The sequence below is a fragment of the Falco cherrug genome, unplaced genomic scaffold (genome assembly GCF_023634085.1).
Source record: "Falco cherrug isolate bFalChe1 unplaced genomic scaffold, bFalChe1.pri scaffold_108, whole genome shotgun sequence".
In the NCBI taxonomy this organism is placed as follows: Eukaryota; Metazoa; Chordata; class Aves; order Falconiformes; family Falconidae; genus Falco; species Falco cherrug.
The window spans coordinates 103289-120290 of NW_026599301.1; the positions used below are offsets into that span (position 1 = coordinate 103289).

At 44.2% G+C, this 17002-nt stretch overlaps 1 pseudogene; it reads left to right on the forward strand.

The window, feature by feature from the left end:
* LOC129735021 (ankyrin repeat domain-containing protein 26-like) overlaps positions 1 to 17002 on the forward strand; it is a 69310-nt pseudogene that overhangs the window by 26588 nt on the left and 25720 nt on the right.

Consider the following 17002-nt stretch of genomic DNA (forward strand, 5'->3'; position numbering starts at 1 on the left):
AATGCTGGATGTTGAAGTGGATTGAATGTTAAGTATCGCAGTCTCGATGGAATAAAGCTTGCGAGTAATACTTAGTTGTAGAAACTGCTGATGTTGAATGGAGTGAAAGGTACCTTCAATTAAATGAAGTAACACTTCCCAAAACGTTTTTTTACCTCCAGGCATTTTGGAGAACCCCGACAATTCCCAGGTAAGTATTTGTTTGTGTCAGACTGACTACTTGTCCTGCTCGTTAAATATTATGTAGTTACTTTAAGTTTGATTTTTTTTTTTTTTTTTTTTTTTGTCGTCATTGGGTTGTCTTTCATAGCTGAAGACCCCTGCATCTGTTTTGGAAATGAATGAAACCTCTCCTAAAAAATTGCAGCAGAAATCAGGTAATGTTCACGGCATGTAGTTCTGGGTTTAGCTTCGTAATCTTTCTAGACGGGAGTATTTAATAAAGCATCTGATTGATTTGTTTTGCGGATCTGTTGGAGGAATTTGGTTTAGGACACGCAGAAGATGTTGAAGGTGTTCATAACAATCTCTTTGTAGTGTTCTTTTATGAACAGACCCATTGTACTTGCAATTTTCTTTCTAATACGAAATTAATGGCTCTAGCAAGGCATCCCGGGAGCAGGTGGTGTGCTGAAATATACCTCGGTGTATGCGTTTGCTCCCTCCTCTAGCCTGCTGTTCAGCACTGTCCATACCCTTCCATGATGTACGCTTCCTACACCGTACTTGCTGTCATCTCCCCTTTTCAGGCAGTCCTGAAAGTCTGCTTTTCTTTCAGGGGCTCAACACCCCCCCCCCCTTCCTGATTGTCTTGGTCCTTTGAGCATGTGCTGTGGCTGATTCCAGGCTAGGGGGCTGTAGGCTAGGCTGTCCAGGAGCTGCAGGTGAGCCACAAAGGGGAATTCTTGGGCTCGTGCCGTAGCTGTAGTTTGCAGGAATTATTACTTGCCTGGCTTTATCTCTACCTGTCTGGCAGTCGTTTTGAAACATGTACAAACACGTTCCTCTGAGGCTTCCCTCTCTTGTTTCATGGAAAATGACCAGCAGGCTCAGAGGCAGGGGAGGGAGGTGAGGAAGAGAGGCAAGATGGGAGGAAATGAGTGTCAGCGTGTTGTCAGGAATTCTTTTTTCTTTGGAAACAAGGCTAAAGTTGAGGCGGCTAGCTGGTCGGCTATGTATTGGGGAGAGGGTATGTAACCTTAATGGGGGTTTTTTGTTTCTTTGTTCTGAGGTTTATTGATTTGTATAGTTGATAATTTGTGTTGTATTTTGTATTAATCACGCTTGTTAATCGGATGAGAAACAATTTGCCATTCAGGTTTTAGAGTTTCTGCAATTGGCTATTGACAATATAAACCAGAGAGAGGTGAACAGATATGCAGAAAAGTAAGCGGACTTGGAACTCTTTGTATTCTCTACTTAGAAGTTACAAGTTCTTTGGCATCTGTGCTTTAGGCGAAGAAAAAAACCAGTATTGTTGTTCTTTTGACAATAATAGAGATGAAACTTCTCTCTAGGAGATGTATCTTCCTCCTTCTCCTCTCGCTCTTCTCCCTCTCCTGTATTTGCAATGGGTAAGCAACAGGTCCTCTCTTGCCCTTTATTTTGCAGTGACGGTGTTCTGGTAAGACACACAAATACTTGTTAGAGGTTGTTCAGTTAAAACTTGAGTTTTGGTTATGCGTGTATTCCACAGTAATGTGAAGCGTAGCCCCACAACGGACCGGTATGTTACGATATTCCCGACACAGAAAGGTTGCCTTTTCGTGGCTCATTTCATGGCGGCTGTTCTTCCTGCGTGGCTTTATTCAGCTGCGTCATGCTGGTTTTTAGCCATATGTTACCTTGAAGGTCAGGTGCCAAGAAGTAGGTGTAGATGTAAAAATTTCTTTCTTTCAAACATTTTATGTTTGGATTTGGGTTTAAGGAATTTAGGTTGCTTCGGCAAAGCATCATGATTCCTGCAGCACAAATATTTCTGACTCTAAAAGGGTTGAAATGCCATCCTTGACAACTTGATTTCCTAAATCTGGAGAACAGGTACAGTATCTTTCACAATTAAATGTTCAGTGAGGGCTGGAATTTCCCATTCTATTTACTTTGTTACTGTCGCATAGTAATACATTCTTAAAATCTCTTTTTGAGGCAAAGTAGTGGTGTTCTCGTGTTTTCTGTATAGAAGAGTAGCTGCTGTCCACTGCAATCTGCAAAAAGTCATTATGTAAGAGAGTTTATGAGGAGGGAAGCCTCAGAATAGAGTGGAGAGGTGAGGACTAATTGGAAAGAGCTCAGATGACCAGAAGTCATTTTTCAATGCTAGCTAGAAGAGCAGACAGAGTAAAAGGTGGGGGATTCGCATCTTTTTGTGTGCGCTGCACTGCAGGCATCCGTTAATAAAAATGCATGGTAGCAATAGATGACAGGCAACAATACTGGAATCTGGTTTACCCTGTGAATTTTTTATATACGTTTTTTTGAATGGTGGTCTCTTCAGAAGCCTTGGAGTAGGGTTCTGCCAGTGTTTTGACTAAGAATTTCTCCCTGTGCTAAAAGCGAAGAACTCTTGACAGCGAGGAGTCATCCTCTTTCACAATGTTGACAGAAGCCAATAGAAGCCAGTGTTGGCAGAAAATAGACTCGTGAATTACTGCTCCAAGGAAAGAAGAAATTTTACTTGCAACAGCTAATGGGAGAAGTCCTTATCTTTTTAGTTGATGTTTTTGAGTTATTTTTCCAGTGGTTGGAGAAAATAATTACGGACTGGAGTTACTGACACGATGAGAACTGGAATTTTGCAGGTAGAAGAACACTGTAGCCTTTCACCTTTCCTGCTTCTTCCTTGTTCTGTACCCATCATACAGAAATGTCAAGATTGATTAAACCCTATGGAAAAGGGTTCTTAGGGGCTCCAACGTTGTTAAAATCTTACCTAAAAAGGGAGACTTCAGGCTCAGATAGCTGCTGCTGAAAACTTTCCCGTTGACCGTGATGGGCAAGGCTGCAGAGGAGTTAAGGGTTGCTTTTCATTCTAGCAGCATGGCGCCTAGTTTTGAAGTGACTGCACTCTGAAACAGAATCCGAAAGACGAAGACACCTACGTACTCTGAACAGAGAATGTGACTTGCATCCTTAGAAGGCCCGTACAAAAGAAAACCCTGGGTGCTCGCAGGTCTGCTTTTATCCAGCTTTCAGGCAGATACGGTTGACCAGAAAAGCTGGTCATTCAGCCTGTGCTGTGCACAGGGGAGGTGTCACAGCTCTCCTGCATCCACAAAATATCTAAGTCTATCTTCTAAGCAAAATTGTGGTGCCCATGTTACATGATGGGAGTGATGGCGCATATCAAGTTGTATGGTAGGAAGCTGCCTGCATTTTTCTGTTTGTGACCTGAGTGAACACTGGTGAAGTGACAGAAGAAGTCTGGTAAGCGTACCTTCATGGAAGCAGAGTAGGAGCAGCCCCGTCTGTCTGACCGACTGACCACCCGCTGCTGTACTTGGGTGGAGAGGCTCCTAGGAGTAGCACATAGACAATGAAAGTTTGTGAAAGGAGTCACCTGCAGGAGAAAATGCCAAAAGCGAGGTTGGCCCTGTGATTCATCAATAGTAGACCCTTTTGTATTTTTATGATCTTCTGGATTTTCTTCCTGTCTTGCTCGCTTTTCTTGTGCGAAGAATGTTGCGTCCCTCTCTAGCAGCAAAGCTTTGTGCATAGCCGTCTCCTGCTGGAGAGGAGGCAAGAGGTGGCGATCCAAAGGAAATAGCGTGGTATGTTGTGTGCTGGGTGTGAAGAAACCCTCGAATTCAACACTCGCTCCTTAGTTTGTCCTCAGCAACAGAACCGCTGTGCACCTTTTGGGCGCAGGGGTGATGGGGAAAAGCAGAGTGAAATAGAAGGGCTCAGTGTCTCCCCTCTTCCTGCGTTTGTAGGTGCCCTGACTGCAGTGGGAGCAGAGGAAGAGGAAGATGCTGAATCTCCCTGGGATTCTGAGGTATTCCCTGTGAAGGACACCGGGGTTCCCAGTGGGGCGGGGGTGGGGAGCGAGATCCAGAAGCACTCGGAGCTTGGGCCCTGCCGCGGCTGAGGCTTATTTCCCCTTCTCCTGGTTCTGCTGTATGTTTGTAACTGGGGGCCCTTGAAATACTTGTGCTGTGTGCTAGCTGCTCAGCGAGGCTTGGGGTGAAGGTAGGTCGAGCTAATGATTTGGGTCTCGTGGCAACTGGCCCTTGCAGTTGGGTTTCTAGTACAGTATTGCGGCAGTGAAGTTCCTTGCTGCTTAAAATAGTCTGAGCTTCTCAGCGGGGCTGGCGGGATTGTTGCTTTTTCACCACACAACTCTGTTCCGCTGACGTGTTCAGTGGTTGCCCTTAGGGTCTGCAGCCTAGACGATGAGCTGCTTTGGGAAAGAGCCTTTCTACCGTTTTGGCCCTTTTTGAGAGTAATGTTCAACAGAGATACCGCACGTGCTGGCTGTGTTTGCCCTTTTAGTTCTTCCTGTCTGTGGTAATGGGTTAGAAGAAAGCGAGCAGAGTCTGTAGCTTACGCCCTCTGACTTTTCTTGTGAGGAAGAAGGAACTCTTCCCCACCCGCTTCTTAAAAATACAAGGCTCAAATGCTGCTGGGTTGTTTTGGTTTTTTTTTTTTTTTTGTAGAGCCTTGGTTTCTGTAAGCTTTGTCTTGCTTGTCTTTGTTCAGCCCTTGCAACCGGGAGTAGCAATGTGTTCGCTCCCCACTGCAGGACGTGTGCCTGGGGAACATCAGCACAAATTTGAGTATCGGGTACGAGTTCAGTCGAAAGTTGGGCCCCCCCCAGACCTGCGGTTACGGGTTCGCAACCCACAGCTCGAGTTACCGTGTTAATTCTCTCTTGCGGCTGTGCAGTTTGCCAGCGTGACAGACTAGTTTAGATGAGTTGTGAGGTTTTTGCCCAAGATCTGAAAACACACAAGTCTGCTGTGATTTTCCAATATACTGTGCCTTGACGTGCCCTTTCCAAGGGGCTGATCAAAGGCTTTTGTGATTCCATGCTGTGCAAGTTGGCTTAGCAGGAACATTTTGCGTAGAAATGAGTTGAGAATTTGTACCGATGCTCACGCCCGTGTGTTATGCTCTACAGACGGATTCTGAAAGTCCGGAAGAAGGATCACCTGGTGTGTTGCTTCCAGCTGCAGACAGACACGGAGCACGCTCGCGGATTGTTTCAGGGGAGCGCCACACTGGTAACTTCGTGGTGGACTAAATGTTTGTCTGTAAACACGTATAGGCTGAAGTGAGCTTTTATCGATGTCTGCCTTAGGAATGCGCTTACGGTGTGGGTGCGCGCTATAGCAGTGAAGTGCTTAGTATTTGTTAATTAACACCAGCTCTCACGGCGCTTGCTGGCAAGTTGTAAGGGAAGTTACCTTGTTTGCGTTGCGTGTGTCCTTTGGATGTGTTTGTATCTCCTTGGGTTCGGGTTCTTGTGGCATAGTGCTGAAAGTGTATGTGGTTTAGGGCTGACCTGTCTGAACACCTGAACGTTCTTGGATGATAACGTAGCAGGAGAAAGCTATGATCTGGCCAAGCACTTTCCCCCCGTCTTAATTTTTGATACCTTGCTGTTATGCTTTGCCTAGGAGCTAAAATGTGACTGAAAGTTCAGGGTTTGTTGTGAAGGGCTTCTGCCTGTAGTTTGTGCCGCTGTCTCTTGAGCATCTGGAGTGTAGAATGGCAGGGAAGTTTTGCTGTTGGCGTAGAACTCTCATCTGAAGGATTTCTCCTTTACTAAACGGTCAGTCCTGCTTGTAGTGTAAGTATGATAGAATAGCTGAAGAAGCGTATCCAGTTTTAGTTTAGTAAGCTGGAAGCAAAACTTTAAAAGCTCCTGGGAGCTTGTAAATCCCCTTGCTGAGTAGTTGTCATGCTTTGTATGATTCTACTAAGAGAAGTTTAAAGTCAGCGTAAAAAGGAGGTAAAAGGTGATTACGCTAATCTTTCTAAGGTTTTTCTGTACTGCTAGACCACCAAGTTTACTGAAATCAAATGCTGTTTGCTTTTTAACCGCTTTTGTAAACATGAAAATTTTGCTGTGGAGCCCTTCTTAGTAACATTTCGTGCACTTCTTTCATGAGAGGACTCAAACTGTAAGATGACTAAAGCAGAGGACTTGAGAAATATAGGTGGGCCAGTAGATTGTGTGGGTTTGTAAATGATTTCCATGTTGGCCAAAAAATTTTTTAAAAATTACATATTTGGAACTGTGCTATAAATGCAGATTACAACCAATTGTAAGGTGTTGGTTTTTTTCCTTTCCACACAAGCTAGACCCGAACAACCTGATAAGAACTAGTTTGCTTCTACCTCATTGAATGATGTGTATGAGGTGTCTGTGTCCGCACCCACGTTTCCTCTGTCCCATCAATGGAAAGGAAAATACTCCTCGACATTAAACACTTGTAGGATAATCGCAGTCGTAGTGCTGCTGGCCTGTTTTATGGTAATTCGTTACAGCAGACCAGCTTTGGCTTTTGAAATAATCTTTGTAGAAGGCAGGATTCAGCTCCTCAAAATAAGTATTTTGATCTTGTTGTTGTGTTAACAAGCATGTCCTTCCTGCTTCCTATGGATTGTCCTAGTTCTGTGAGTATTATTTCTTAAATCCAAGGCGCACGATGGGAAGCGTGCGTTGTCCATTTCTTGTATACCGATACAAATGCTGGATGTTGAAGTGGATTGAATGTTAAGTATCGCAGTCTCGATGGAATAAAGCTTGCGAGTAATACTTAGTTGTAGAAACTGCTGATGTTGAATGGAGTGAAAGGTACCTTCAATTAAATGAAGTAACACTTCCCAAAACGTTTTTTTACCTCCAGGCATTTTGGAGAACCCCGACAATTCCCAGGTAAGTATTTGTTTGTGTCAGACTGACTACTTGTCCTGCTCGTTAAATATTATGTAGTTACTTTAAGTTTGATTTTTTTTATTTTTTTTTTTTTTGTCGTCATTGGGTTGTCTTTCATAGCTGAAGACCCCTGCATCTGTTTTGGAAATGAATGAAACCTCTCCTAAAAAATTGCAGCAGAAATCAGGTAATGTTCACGGCATGTAGTTCTGGGTTTAGCTTCGTAATCTTTCTAGACGGGAGTATTTAATAAAGCATCTGATTGATTTGTTTTGCGGATCTGTTGGAGGAATTTGGTTTAGGACACGCAGAAGATGTTGAAGGTGTTCATAACAATCTCTTTGTAGTGTTCTTTTATGAACAGACCCATTGTACTTGCAATTTTCTTTCTAATACGAAATTAATGGCTCTAGCAAGGCATCCCGGGAGCAGGTGGTGTGCTGAAATATACCTCGGTGTATGCGTTTGCTCCCTCCTCTAGCCTGCTGTTCAGCACTGTCCATACCCTTCCATGATGTACGCTTCCTACACCGTACTTGCTGTCATCTCCCCTTTTCAGGCAGTCCTGAAAGTCTGCTTTTCTTTCAGGGGCTCAACACCCCCCCCCCCTTCCTGATTGTCTTGGTCCTTTGAGCATGTGCTGTGGCTGATTCCAGGCTAGGGGGCTGTAGGCTAGGCTGTCCAGGAGCTGCAGGTGAGCCACAAAGGGGAATTCTTGGGCTCGTGCCGTAGCTGTAGTTTGCAGGAATTATTACTTGCCTGGCTTTATCTCTACCTGTCTGGCAGTCGTTTTGAAACATGTACAAACACGTTCCTCTGAGGCTTCCCTCTCTTGTTTCATGGAAAATGACCAGCAGGCTCAGAGGCAGGGGAGGGAGGTGAGGAAGAGAGGCAAGATGGGAGGAAATGAGTGTCAGCGTGTTGTCAGGAATTCTTTTTTCTTTGGAAACAAGGCTAAAGTTGAGGCGGCTAGCTGGTCGGCTATGTATTGGGGAGAGGGTATGTAACCTTAATGGGGGTTTTTTGTTTCTTTGTTCTGAGGTTTATTGATTTGTATAGTTGATAATTTGTGTTGTATTTTGTATTAATCACGCTTGTTAATCGGATGAGAAACAATTTGCCATTCAGGTTTTAGAGTTTCTGCAATTGGCTATTGACAATATAAACCAGAGAGAGGTGAACAGATATGCAGAAAAGTAAGCGGACTTGGAACTCTTTGTATTCTCTACTTAGAAGTTACAAGTTCTTTGGCATCTGTGCTTTAGGCGAAGAAAAAAACCAGTATTGTTGTTCTTTTGACAATAATAGAGATGAAACTTCTCTCTAGGAGATGTATCTTCCTCCTTCTCCTCTCGCTCTTCTCCCTCTCCTGTATTTGCAATGGGTAAGCAACAGGTCCTCTCTTGCCCTTTATTTTGCAGTGACGGTGTTCTGGTAAGACACACAAATACTTGTTAGAGGTTGTTCAGTTAAAACTTGAGTTTTGGTTATGCGTGTATTCCACAGTAATGTGAAGCGTAGCCCCACAACGGACCGGTATGTTACGATATTCCCGACACAGAAAGGTTGCCTTTTCGTGGCTCATTTCATGGCGGCTGTTCTTCCTGCGTGGCTTTATTCAGCTGCGTCATGCTGGTTTTTAGCCATATGTTACCTTGAAGGTCAGGTGCCAAGAAGTAGGTGTAGATGTAAAAATTTCTTTCTTTCAAACATTTTATGTTTGGATTTGGGTTTAAGGAATTTAGGTTGCTTCGGCAAAGCATCATGATTCCTGCAGCACAAATATTTCTGACTCTAAAAGGGTTGAAATGCCATCCTTGACAACTTGATTTCCTAAATCTGGAGAACAGGTACAGTATCTTTCACAATTAAATGTTCAGTGAGGGCTGGAATTTCCCATTCTATTTACTTTGTTACTGTCGCATAGTAATACATTCTTAAAATCTCTTTTTGAGGCAAAGTAGTGGTGTTCTCGTGTTTTCTGTATAGAAGAGTAGCTGCTGTCCACTGCAATCTGCAAAAAGTCATTATGTAAGAGAGTTTATGAGGAGGGAAGCCTCAGAATAGAGTGGAGAGGTGAGGACTAATTGGAAAGAGCTCAGATGACCAGAAGTCATTTTTCAATGCTAGCTAGAAGAGCAGACAGAGTAAAAGGTGGGGGATTCGCATCTTTTTGTGTGCGCTGCACTGCAGGCATCCGTTAATAAAAATGCATGGTAGCAATAGATGACAGGCAACAATACTGGAATCTGGTTTACCCTGTGAATTTTTTATATACGTTTTTTTGAATGGTGGTCTCTTCAGAAGCCTTGGAGTAGGGTTCTGCCAGTGTTTTGACTAAGAATTTCTCCCTGTGCTAAAAGCGAAGAACTCTTGACAGCGAGGAGTCATCCTCTTTCACAATGTTGACAGAAGCCAATAGAAGCCAGTGTTGGCAGAAAATAGACTCGTGAATTACTGCTCCAAGGAAAGAAGAAATTTTACTTGCAACAGCTAATGGGAGAAGTCCTTATCTTTTTAGTTGATGTTTTTGAGTTATTTTTCCAGTGGTTGGAGAAAATAATTACGGACTGGAGTTACTGACACGATGAGAACTGGAATTTTGCAGGTAGAAGAACACTGTAGCCTTTCACCTTTCCTGCTTCTTCCTTGTTCTGTACCCATCATACAGAAATGTCAAGATTGATTAAACCCTATGGAAAAGGGTTCTTAGGGGCTCCAACGTTGTTAAAATCTTACCTAAAAAGGGAGACTTCAGGCTCAGATAGCTGCTGCTGAAAACTTTCCCGTTGACCGTGATGGGCAAGGCTGCAGAGGAGTTAAGGGTTGCTTTTCATTCTAGCAGCATGGCGCCTAGTTTTGAAGTGACTGCACTCTGAAACAGAATCCGAAAGACGAAGACACCTACGTACTCTGAACAGAGAATGTGACTTGCATCCTTAGAAGGCCCGTACAAAAGAAAACCCTGGGTGCTCGCAGGTCTGCTTTTATCCAGCTTTCAGGCAGATACGGTTGACCAGAAAAGCTGGTCATTCAGCCTGTGCTGTGCACAGGGGAGGTGTCACAGCTCTCCTGCATCCACAAAATATCTAAGTCTATCTTCTAAGCAAAATTGTGGTGCCCATGTTACATGATGGGAGTGATGGCGCATATCAAGTTGTATGGTAGGAAGCTGCCTGCATTTTTCTGTTTGTGACCTGAGTGAACACTGGTGAAGTGACAGAAGAAGTCTGGTAAGCGTACCTTCATGGAAGCAGAGTAGGAGCAGCCCCATCTGTCTGACCGACTGACCACCCGCTGCTGTACTTGGGTGGAGAGGCTCCTAGGAGTAGCACATAGACAATGAAAGTTTGTGAAAGGAGTCACCTGCAGGAGAAAATGCCAAAAGCGAGGTTGGCCCTGTGATTCATCAATAGTAGACCCTTTTGTATTTTTATGATCTTCTGGATTTTCTTCCTGTCTTGCTCGCTTTTCTTGTGCGAAGAATGTTGCGTCCCTCTCTAGCAGCAAAGCTTTGTGCATAGCCGTCTCCTGCTGGAGAGGAGGCAAGAGGTGGCGATCCAAAGGAAATAGCGTGGTATGTTGTGTGCTGGGTGTGAAGAAACCCTCGAATTCAACACTCGCTCCTTAGTTTGTCCTCAGCAACAGAACCGCTGTGCACCTTTTGGGCGCAGGGGTGATGGGGAAAAGCAGAGTGAAATAGAAGGGCTCAGTGTCTCCCCTCTTCCTGCGTTTGTAGGTGCCCTGACTGCAGTGGGAGCAGAGGAAGAGGAAGATGCTGAATCTCCCTGGGATTCTGAGGTATTCCCTGTGAAGGACACCGGGGTTCCCAGTGGGGCGGGGGTGGGGAGCGAGATCCAGAAGCACTCGGAGCTTGGGCCCTGCCGCGGCTGAGGCTTATTTCCCCTTCTCCTGGTTCTGCTGTATGTTTGTAACTGGGGGCCCTTGAAATACTTGTGCTGTGTGCTAGCTGCTCAGCGAGGCTTGGGGTGAAGGTAGGTCGAGCTAATGATTTGGGTCTCGTGGCAACGGGCCCTTGCAGTTGGGTTTCTAGTACAGTATTGCGGCAGTGAAGTTTCTTGCTGCTTAAAATAGTCTGAGCTTCTCAGCGGGGCTGGCGGGATTGTTGCTTTTTCACCACACAACTCTGTTCCGCTGACGTGTTCAGTGGTTGCCCTTAGGGTCTGCAGCCTAGACGATGAGCTGCTTTGGGAAAGAGCCTTTCTACCTTTTTGGCCCTTTTTGAGAGTAATGTTCAACAGAGATACCGCACGTGCTGGCTGTGTTTGCCCTTTTAGTTCTTCCTGTCTGTGGTAATGGGTTAGAAGAAAGCGAGCAGAGTCTGTAGCTTACGCCCTCTGACTTTTCTTGTGAGGAAGAAGGAACTCTTCCCCACCCGCTTCTTAAAAATACAAGGCTCAAATGCTGCTGGGTTGTTTTGGTTTTGTTTTTTTTTTTTTTGTAGAGCCTTGGTTTCTGTAAGCTTTGTCTTGCTTGTCTTTGTTCAGCCCTTGCAACCGGGAGTAGCAATGTGTTCGCTCCCCACTGCAGGACGTGTGCCTGGGGAACATCAGCACAAATTTGAGTATCGGGTACGAGTTCAGTCGAAAGTTGGGCCCCCCCCAGACCTGCGGTTACGGGTTCGCAACCCACAGCTCGAGTTACCGTGTTAATTCTCTCTTGCGGCTGTGCAGTTTGCCAGCGTGACAGACTAGTTTAGATGAGTTGTGAGGTTTTTGCCCAAGATCTGAAAACACACAAGTCTGCTGTGATTTTCCAATATACTGTGCCTTGACGTGCCCTTTCCAAGGGGCTGATCAAAGGCTTTTGTGATTCCATGCTGTGCAAGTTGGCTTAGCAGGAACATTTTGCGTAGAAATGAGTTGAGAATTTGTACCGATGCTCACGCCCGTGTGTTATGCTCTACAGACGGATTCTGAAAGCCCGGAAGAAGGATCACCTGGTGTGTTGCTTCCAGCTGCAGACAGACACGGAGCACGCTTGCGGATTGTTTCAGGGGAGCGCCACACTGGTAACTTCGTGGTGGACTAAATGTTTGTCTGTAAACACGTATAGGCTGAAGTGAGCTTTTATCGATGTCTGCCTTAGGAATGCGCTTACGGTGCGGGTGCGCGCTATAGCAGTGAAGTGCTTAGTATTTGTTAATTAACACCAGCTCTCACGGCGCTTGCTGGCAAGTTGTAAGGGAAGTTACCTTGTTTGCGTTGCGTGTGTCCTTTGGATGTGTTTGTATCTCCTTGGGTTCGGGTTCTTGTGGCATAGTGCTGAAAGTGTATGTGGTTTAGGGCTGACCTGTCTGAACACCTGAACGTTCTTGGATGATAACGTAGCAGGAGAAAGCTATGATCTGGCCAAGCACTTTCCCCCCGTCTTAATTTTTGATACCTTGCTGTTATGCTTTGCCTAGGAGCTAAAATGTGACTGAAAGTTCAGGGTTTGTTGTGAAGGGCTTCTGCCTGTAGTTTGTGCCGCTGTCTCTTGAGCATCTGGAGTGTAGAATGGCAGGGAAGTTTTGCTGTTGGCGTAGAACTCTCATCTGAAGGATTTCTCCTTTACTAAATGGTCAGTCCTGCATGTAGTTTTTTTTCTTATTTTGTGTTAAGATTGTTGTCACAAGTAGGGTGATTCAAGATGCACTTTAGGTGTAAGTAAGTAATATGAAGTCATGCTGTTTATAGAAATGTGTGGTTTTTCACTGCAGGTGAGAACTCGGGATCTACCTTTCATACGTCATCATCAGGTGAAAAAGAAGACATGAAGGATGGCATTGAATATTATGGTGTGCAGGTATGTAAACCCAAATATTTTGGATTGCAGTCTGATTCAGTAGGCTGTATTATACACTAAGGTAAAGAAAACTTACCAGTCAGTGAATAATGCTTATGGGACGTCCTGTAGGTGAAGGCTGCGTTACAGTCTGAAGGAAAGCTGGATACAGTCTTCTTATGGTGGGGTAAAATCCTTGTCACTATGTCGGATGCTTGCTGTTACACTGATTTTTTTTTCAGTTGGTTTGCTTAAATTTTGAGGGGTGTTTTTCCTCTTGTGCACTGCTGAGAAACAGTGCGGGCAAATGCGGGTTTTATTGCCTGTGCAAAATGCACGTTCAAGTGAAGAGGGAGATTTGTCTGTAATAGGCTGATCTGTTTGATGAAACATGCCGGTCTTCCTCTTTGTAAGACAAGGATCAAAGAGAACACCTTGAGATGTGGTGACCTTTCTGAGGCTTCCCCAGCCTCTGCAAAATACGCTCTTGTTTGGCCACGCGAAGTGTTTGAAAAGGGTTTCTCAGAGGGTATCCTAGAGGGGAATAAGGCAGGCGTCCCGCTTGTGTTGGGCGTGCGGGGCAGGGCTGCACAGCGGGGTCTGGCGTCCTCTGGAACACCCGAAGGGACAGCGTAGCAAATGATTTCCACCCCACAGCCGGGCATCACGAGAGAGGGACGTGCCTAATTCTAGCAGGCAAAGCGCAGGACTTAAGGCTGTTGCAAGGCGGTAGTAGTTGGCCAGTGAGCTTGGGAAGGGGGAGGGTGAGACAGGTGGTGTCTGGCTGAGGTGCTCCTTCCCTCTTGTGAGCGGAGGGGTCTTTGCCGCGGGGGAACAGGGCCTGGCTGACGAGAGGAGCGTGAGGGTCTCAGCCCGCTGGGACACCAAGGCTGCAGGCCCTGTTCAGAAGGCACCACGAGCCGAGGAGGCGTGTGGGCAGGACTGTGACACGGGGCAGAAGCAGTCGGAGCTGTTGAGAAACAGAGCGTGGGGACAGGGGCTTGAGGGGGCTGGGTAGGGTTAAGGCGTGGTGCGATTTTCCTGCGAGCTTGGGTTCCTGATTCCTGGGGTGAGGGCAGGAGCAGGCAGGTTTCCCTAATAAATCCTTTCCTTTGCACCTTGGAGTGGAATTTATTATTTCTGAAGCTTGGGTGAAGAAATAATCCTCCCTTAGCCAGTTCTCTGTGTGGTGAACGGTAAAAAGCTTGTCATGTTCATTCCCGTTGGGTTAGCTTAGGTGGCCGGGGACTGTGCAATGCCAGACGGTAGAGCGCGATGGAGGGAGGAGGGTGGGTGAGGAAAATGTTGGCAGTTTAATGAAAAATGGTATTAAAGCAATAAAGCGTGAAAAATAAACATGCTCTGTGACAAATGCCGGCGGTTACAGAAAGCAAGCAGGCTAAAAGGTAAAAGCAACCCTAATGCCTAGGCAAACCTAACCCAAGAAACTGCTGACTCTGAGTCCTTCTCTTGTTAAGAAGATGGTGTGCAGTGAACCTTTCATTTAGTGTCCCTTGATTTTTGTAGTGAAAATGGCTTTCAAAATGCCTTATTTCTATTATAGGATGAGTTTGCAACAGAAATTGCATAGATTAACTGTAATATTTTTTCTTGATAATCTTTCTGTCTGTACCTGTTTACTTAAGGATAAATATATTTTAGAAACTACCAACTTGATAGAAAAACCAGCACATGAAAATCACACTGATAAGGCAGAAATTTTACATCAGAAATTTCACAGCAGAAAATGAGGAATTGCACAGTGCTGACAAGCAGTTAAGTCCAAAACCTTGGGAAGAAAGATATGCAAGAATGTGAGTTGAAAATGAGAAAAGGGAATTGAAAACAAATTGTAAAAATGTTACAGCAGAGCTAAAGCAGCTGCCTGGTGAAATTCATGAAACTGGGAAAACTCCTTCCCTTGTGGAAGAAATGTCAGAAGATGGCTTCAGTGCTGAGCTGAAGAGTTCTCATGTTGTTTTGTCTCATGCAACAGAATCAAGTAACAACTTAGAAAGTAAAGGTGAATTTGGAGATACTAAACTTATGCTAGGTGGAAAAGTACCCAAAATGGAAACTGTAATCCGAGTCTTGGTGTCCTTTCTGATCAAGATAACTGAAATGCAAACATGGAAGATACCTGGAGTACAGATGAAGAAGATTGCACAACCAATATCAGTGATACAAAGATGCCTCTAGCAAAAGGAGAGAGAGAAAAAAAGCGCCTCCTATGGAAACGGAAGAGAATGAAAATGGAAGTAGTAGAAATGCAGTGGGAGGTCCTGAATACTCCCCGAGATACAGCTTTAAAACAAGTCTTTTGGATGACATTTCTAATATTATTCCTAAAATAAGACAGTTCCTACACGTGGTGAAAATGCACTTCTTGTAACAGAGAGGGAACTTGGAAAAGACTCTGGATTTAGTGATGATGTTCCCAGGGACTGCTTTATCGACAACAAAATAGGAGAAACAGAAATGGAAAGTCTTTTTGCAAGTGCTCAGCAATCATGTGTCATGCTGAAAAGGAATCTTGATGAAGAACTAAACCAAGATACGGGAAGATTTAAGGGTAAGGTAGGAATGCTGCAAATAGTATTCCTGGCTTTGGAGAAAGAGAAGGTACAGCTGCCAGAAGAGGTGGTTCACCTGCTACTCTTTAATCTCGCTCCGGATCAACGGTGCTGCTCACTTTAGCTATTCGTCACGAAGGGGAGATGCTTCCTACAAACTGGGGTTTGTTCTAATGGAAATAGGTGACTGGTGAAGAAAGAGGGCAGTGGAGAGTTGTCTTTTCCCCCATTTTTGGAAAACGGAATGCATTATTGTTCCAGTTTAACAGTAGGTGGCACTTGGTTCCAGTGCAAGTAGTTATCTCTTCATTGCCATAAAAAGAAATCCATACAATTACATCAGTTCTGATTCTGAATCAAAGAATGAAAATAGCTTCTGGACAGGGTCTTGACTACTAATTCATGTGCTGTGCTATCTGCGTGGTGTGTCTTCATTGCCTTTCACTAAAATTCCTCTTTCCTGTGAAACCAGTTGTGTTTGTGGGTTTGGGATCTTTTTTTCTTTCCTCTCCTTGTTCGCAGATCCACTTGATTTTTTTCTGGTGGTGTTACAACGAACATTGTGCAGTCCTCCTAACGCTTTGTCCATCAGTAATGTTTTCACTTTTTTCTTGTTCCTGTTTTAAGAGACACTATTGTTTTCTTTCTAAGGGCTGTATTTTTGTTATGTCTTGCATGATGAGTGAATTCAAAGTACTTTCAATGGCATAATACACTTTGTAGTGTAATTTTGTGAAAATGCTTCTCTATGAATTAAAAAAAATCATTTTATATTATTTCAGGGGTAAACCCTGAATTAATCAATCTTGGATGTGGTGTTTCTGTCTTCTAGAAATACGTGAAGCTTAACTTTGTTTTTATAGGTTAAGAAGGCAAAAAGCAAACAAAGATGTTCAAAAGTGCAGGCGGTGGCAAAACAGGAGTGTGTGGATAAATTAATTAACATCACTAATTGTCAAATGAAACAAAAGATTACTGTAAGGAAGAATGACTGTTTGAAAATGGAGAGTGAAAACACGATAGAAGAAAAAGACAAAAGGAGTTTTTCATCTGGGGAGAGCTCAAAATTGATTAAAGTGCCAATGAAAGGGTAAGCTAAGGAAATAATCTCTAGCTCTTATTTGTAGTGCTATGTAAGTGTCTTAGGTTTTCTGATACTGTGGTAGTTGAAGTAGTTTCCTCAGTGGTGAAAGCCATAGTGAGTAGTCCACTGCTTCTCAAAAAATGAAGAAAAATTCTTTTTTGACAAAATGAAGCGCACGATGGAGGTTCAAATTTATTGCCTGCTCTAAAAAAAGAAAAGGGGAAACCAAAAGAAAACCCCCACCTAAATTCCTGTGATTTCCATGTCAACACTGAGGTAAAATGCATCTTCAAAACCAGAACTGAAGACTGGAGAAAGCAGTTATTTTTGTAGGAAAAGGCCACCTAGAAAAGAAAAGTAGGAACTTGGGGTTTGCTACTCCTCCCTTTTCTAGGTGATTTTAGTGATCTCTGTGCAGTTGGTGTTTTCCTTTTCATTAAGTTAATATGCCCTTTGTCAGGAGAGGGGAAAAGATGATATTACCAAACCAATCTCAAAAGTCTAAAGAAGGCACACGTATTTTTATGCAGACCTAAGCAGGAGCTTTTTCTGTCTGTCCTTCAAAGGAATCTCTGCTCTAGGTGCTTTCTGTACCGTGGCTATTGGGTATAGTCCAGCTTAACCTGGATCTAGCTCAGATTCCACGTGTCCCCCTCACTCCTAGGGGAAGGGTTTTAA